Here is a 5363-nt window from a genome sequence, read left to right as displayed (position 1 = left end):
AAGTTTTAACTAAATTGCCTTAATATTGTCATGCATTAGAATGACTGTCTTAGGTAATGATAAATATTTTCTACAGGAAGAGGAGTGTTTGCTGAAACTGAAATCGAAAAAGGGAGTTTTGTTGCAGAATATCGAGGCGAGCTCACGTATGCACTTACGATGGTAGACAACTACTCGAGATTTATGGTTGTGGTACAAGTCAAAGATCTAATGGCCCATACTGCAGCGAAGGTCTTCCAAGCACACTTATGCAGACCTCATGGCTACTCAGAGAGAGTCCTCACAGATCAAGGCACAGCCTTTGAAGCGGAAATCTTCAAGGACTTCTGCAGCTTTTACCGATGCAGGAAGATGCGCACTACACCCTACCATGCTCAAACCAATGGTTATCAACCTGCTCAGGACTTTACCCCATATTCCAGATGTGGCCTTACAAGTGATTTATAGAGGGGTAACAATACGTTGGGATCACCGGATCTAATCTCCCTTTTTATACACCCTAAAATCTTGTTTGCTTTAGAATAAACAATAACATCATAAAGGTATAGCAGTACCGTTTCAAAGTTTCGGTGTCCCAAGCAGCATTCCATCAGCCTCTGGAAGGTTCCTGGCAAATTGCACAGCTCGAAGGGCATGCTTTTGAACTCGCAGAGACCCATCGGGGTGGCAAAGGCGGTCTTCTCCCGGTCTGCCTCAGCAAATGACACTTGCCAATAGCGACTAGTGAGATCAAGGGTAGAAAAATAATTTGCAGTTCTCAATGCAGCTAGCTATTCCTCAATACAGGGGAGTGGTGCTGTCCTTCTTCTTTAACAGGACCAACGGAGCTGCCCAGAGGCTACAACTGTCACGGATAACCCCAGCCTCCTTCATGTTGCTCAACATGTCCTTGGTACACTGGTAATGTGCAGGTAGTTTTGGCTTATATCTCTCTTTGATGGGTGGGTGTGCACTTGTGGGGATGTAGTGTTTGACCCCTTTTATTCTTCAAAAGTCTAGCGGATGTTTGCTGAAGACTTGCTCGTATTCTTGCACTAGCCTGTAGACCCCCTTCTTGTGATGTGAAGGTGTGGAGTCAGTGCCTACGTGTAATTCCTTACACCACTCCTATGGCTGACTTGGTGAGCTGTCACTGAATGGGTGGGCTGAAGCAATGGTGGATGCTGCTGTTTGGATAGCATGTGTATCTACTGAGAACAGCTTATCAATGGTGGCAAATCGGAGCAGCTTAATTTCTTGCTCTCCGCAGTTCAACACTCTCATGGGCACTCTTCCCTTCCATATTAATGAATAAAACTATGATGTAAATAGCATATAGATACCCCACAAATGCAGATAAAAGTAGGTTATGGGAAAAGGGGGAAGAGAGAAACAGGAAAATAGTGGAATAAAGTATACCTTCCAGGTGGGAGAGGAAATGGCAGCACAGCCAGTGGAGGTGAAGCAAGGGGAGCCTGCAACTAAAGAGTTGAGAGCGTTATCACATGGTGACTGAGCCTGATTGTAACGGGAGCATAGAGGTGCCGATCCTGTCTTACCTGCGTTGGTGTAGAAGTGGGTGTCCTGTGGTGGAGTCAGCTATGTGCAGTGGTGGCCGTGGGTTCTTTTATGTGCGACCGTAGTAATAGCTGCGCCCACTTCCTGTATGGGAGTGGAATGCAGTGAGGGTAATGGAACGCACGCCTGCGCATTTGTGTTTAACGTCGCGCATGTGCAGAACGGAGAAAAGGCTGCGCTCACTTCCTAATGAAAGGGAGTGAGACGCATCTGGGAAGGGAAGGGAAAAGATTAGGGTTTGGGGATGATGAAAGGGCTTTCTACGGACAAGGATGGCAAAGGGTGGCAGTGACGGAAAGTCAGGCAGCCTGTCCTGTCCTGTCCTGTCCGTCCGTCTTTTTGTATCATGAATTGGAAAGACTGCAAGGGGGAGGGGAGGTGCTTGTGTCCAAAAGGAGGAGTTATTCAGATTCATTGCAGTGGGCGGCGGCTGCAAAAAGCACCATTCTTCTTGTTTTTGCTCTGCAAAACAGCCTTTTCAAGGGTTGGCTTGGGTGACAAAATGTCTTCTGTAGGCGTGGGTTTGTCTCCCTCTCCCTAAGATGTGTCCGGTATAGGCCAGGGTGCCACTCAAGGCCGTAACCAATTCGGGTTATAGCTTCTCGGCCTTTTGGCTAAGATCAAGTGTAGTTTCGGAGGACGCTACCTTGGTCGGTACTGGAAGGTGCCTGGGATTGCACGTCTGCCGGCCTTGAGGAAGTGTGTGCGCCTTCTGGTGACACATAGCCCTCTTGTGCCTGGACGGTTCCCAGGCAACGGGAGGCGATCACCTTTGTTATTTTGAAGTCCTACTGATAAACAGAAAAAAAAAAAAATTAAATCTGTTCTTATCAGTTTAATATCTGATACGTCCCCTCTCTGGGGACCATATATTAAATGGATTTTTAGAACAAGGAGATGGAAAAAATCTTGCTCTGTCCACTCCACGCATTGACCTGGTATTGCAGTACCTCCAGGACCGGTGCACCCCTTCTTAACCCAGTTTCCAAAAGCAGAACTCAATTCACCTGATTCAAATGAGCCCCATTAGTGAATTGAAAGAAAGCAAAAACTTTATATGCACCTCAATTTGGCCAATTCACTTTTCACACTTTCACCCTTTTTTTTATCTTTCACACCTTTTACTTGCTTTATTGATGCAAAAAGCTGTGCCAAATAGCAAACTCATCTCCACTCAACTTGACCAACTCTGCTATGTCCCGTGCAGTATCTTATTCTCAGTCTTATCTAGATCATTTGCAATTGAATAGAATAGATCCCTTTTGGCTGCTTATGACTGTGTAAAATATGTAGTTTTACTGGGCTGGGATGAGAGAATCCATTGAAGCATGGTGTAGGGATTGTGGTTCCTGTGTGCTAAGAAGAGAGGCTGGCACCAGCCAGAAAGCCCCATTGCAGCCAATAATCACTTAATAACTTTTTCAACTTGTCATCATATGGGAGGCCTTCCATTCCTTGTAGTAGTCTAGTTGCCCACCTTTGAACTGACTCTAACTTCTGAATGTCCTTTTTAAAATGTGGAGCCCAAAACTGGTTCCCATATTCCAGATGTAGCCTTACAAGTGATTTATAGAGGTGTAACAATACGTTGGGATCACGGGATCTAATCTCCCTTTTTATACACCCTAAAATCTTGTCCCAAGCAGCATTCCATCAGCCTCTGGAAGGTTCCTGGCGCATTGCACAGCTCGAAGGGCATGCTTTTGAACTCGCAGAGACCCATAGGGGTGGCGAAGGCGGTCTTCTCCCGGTCTGCCTCAGCAACGGACACTTGCCAATAGTGACTAGTGAGATCAAGGGTAGAAAAATAATTTGCAGTTCTCAATGCAGCTAGCAATTCCTCAATACGGGGAGTGGTGCCGTCCTTCTTTTTTAACAGGATCAACAGAGCTGCCCAAAGGCTACAACTGTCACGGATAACCCCAGCCGCCTTCATGTTGCTCAACATGTCCTTGGTACACTGGCAATGTGAAGGTGGTATTGGCTTATAGCTCTCTTTGATGGGTGGGTGTGCACCTGTGGGGATGTGGTGTTGGACCCCTTTTATTCCCCCAAAATCTAGCGGGCTTCCCACCGGTAACCCGCTCCCCAGGTTGGATGGATGCTGAGGGAGCCCCTTTTGCCCGCAGGCTCTGGCCCTGGGAACTGTAGCCTTGGCGGTGACTGTGCTTCCCTCTACGGTGTGAGCTGTTGCCTTCAATCGGGTCTTGACTGCTGGGAAACCCTGGAGGTTCCTGTCGCTAACGGATTTGACCGGTTTTACGGCGACTCCTAGCCTGGTCGGGGTCCGTAGGCCCTGCCGGATGGTGCTGGCTTCTCTTCACTCCCCGATCTGGTACCGGCGGGCCACCGCCCATCCCCGGTCCGTACGGTTCACTCCAATCAGCCTCTCCTGCAGAAGGTCACCACCGTCTGCCAACCTTGCTGAGTGCCCGGGCCACACACCCGGACACGGTCAGTCTCCTCTCCTCTTCACTTCTCTAACTCCAAAACTGATCTCTAATCTGACTCCTTTTCCCGCCTCCAGGACTGTGAACTCCTCGGTGGGTGGGATCAACCGCCTGGCCCACCCCCTGGTGTGGACATCAGCCCCTGGAGGAAGGCAACTAGGATTTGTGTTTAGCTTCGGTGTGCCTAGCCGGAGTGTAGAGTGTGTTGGTGTAGTACCTGTGACGACCTGGCTTGTCCAGGGCGCCACATTCCCCTATAGCAAAATGCAGACCGTCCGCGGGCTGCCCGTCCATCACCGGTTTTATTTTCACAACTGAAAAAGAATAAAACGGTAAAACATGTAAAAGCATCATAAACATTTTACAACGGTACAGCTTCCGCTCTTCTCCCACCCAAACAACCTGGCCCTGATGCTGCCCCTAAGAAGCGGGCAGCACCCCTTGACCCCAGTCCAGCACCAAGTTGCCCGAGCGGGTTCTGTCTCTTTCAGGGGGCCCACGTCCAAGGGGACCCCTGAACCCCCGGAGGATCGCCACCGGTTACGGTAGTGGCGGGCCTAGGCCATCCCTTTCCTCCAGGCCCATCCTCCCAAATCAGCCTCTCCTGGTCGGTAAGCACCCTCTCCGGGTACCAATGCGGTCAACAGAAATAAGCCTGGAAAGCCTTAGCAGCGGTGCGGCCGGTTAAGTCCTTAACTGGGACAACCAGCAGGAACCTCGAGTAGTGGTCTACGATGGTCAGAGCGTAGGTGTACCCACTTCGGCTGGGGGTGAGCTTTACATGGTCAAGGGCAACCAGCTCCAGCGGTTGGTGTGTAATGATCGGGTGTAGGGGTGCCTTCTGGCTGGCCTCGTCCTTCCTTCTCAATGCGCAAGGGCCACATTCTCGGCACCAGGCCTCCACAGATTCCCGCATTCCACTCCAATAGAACCGCTCTCTTAACAACATCTCTAGCTTCTTCCACCCGAAGTGCACTGCACCATCATGGTATGCTTGCAGGACGGTGGGCACGTTAGCCTGGGGAATCACCAGCTGGCGGATCTTCTCGTGAGTCTTTGGATTAATCAGCTCGCGATACAACTTCCCCTGGTGTAGGTATAGCCGGGTCCGTTCTTGCCACAGATGTTGGGCTTCGGCAGGGGCAGCAGGGTCTATCCCAGCAGAACCCTGTTCCACTAGAGTCTTGACCAGGCGGACAGCAGGTGCCTGGTCCTGAGCTTCCTGCCAGTCCTGTCGGGGCAGCGGATCCAGGTTCACCCGTTGTTGGTAGACGTGCACCTTCTCAGTGAATGGCCGGTGAAATGCAGGCAACTCGATCTCTTCGAGGTCATCATCCTCTGGCCCCTCTTCCGACA

General features: G+C 50.1%; 1 pseudogene; it reads left to right on the top strand.

Annotated features, from left to right (window-relative positions):
• The first annotated feature begins 2322 nt into the window (after positions 1-2322).
• Positions 2323-2529, top strand: LOC142261677 (U2 spliceosomal RNA; annotated as a pseudogene).
• Positions 2530-5363: the final 2834 nt, after the last annotated feature.

This window comes from Anomaloglossus baeobatrachus, unplaced genomic scaffold (genome assembly GCF_048569485.1).
Source record: "Anomaloglossus baeobatrachus isolate aAnoBae1 unplaced genomic scaffold, aAnoBae1.hap1 Scaffold_2381, whole genome shotgun sequence".
Taxonomy (NCBI): domain Eukaryota; kingdom Metazoa; phylum Chordata; class Amphibia; order Anura; family Aromobatidae; genus Anomaloglossus; species Anomaloglossus baeobatrachus.
Note: the sequence above shows the minus strand (reverse complement) of the source record. Positions and strands in the feature narration are given on the sequence as shown.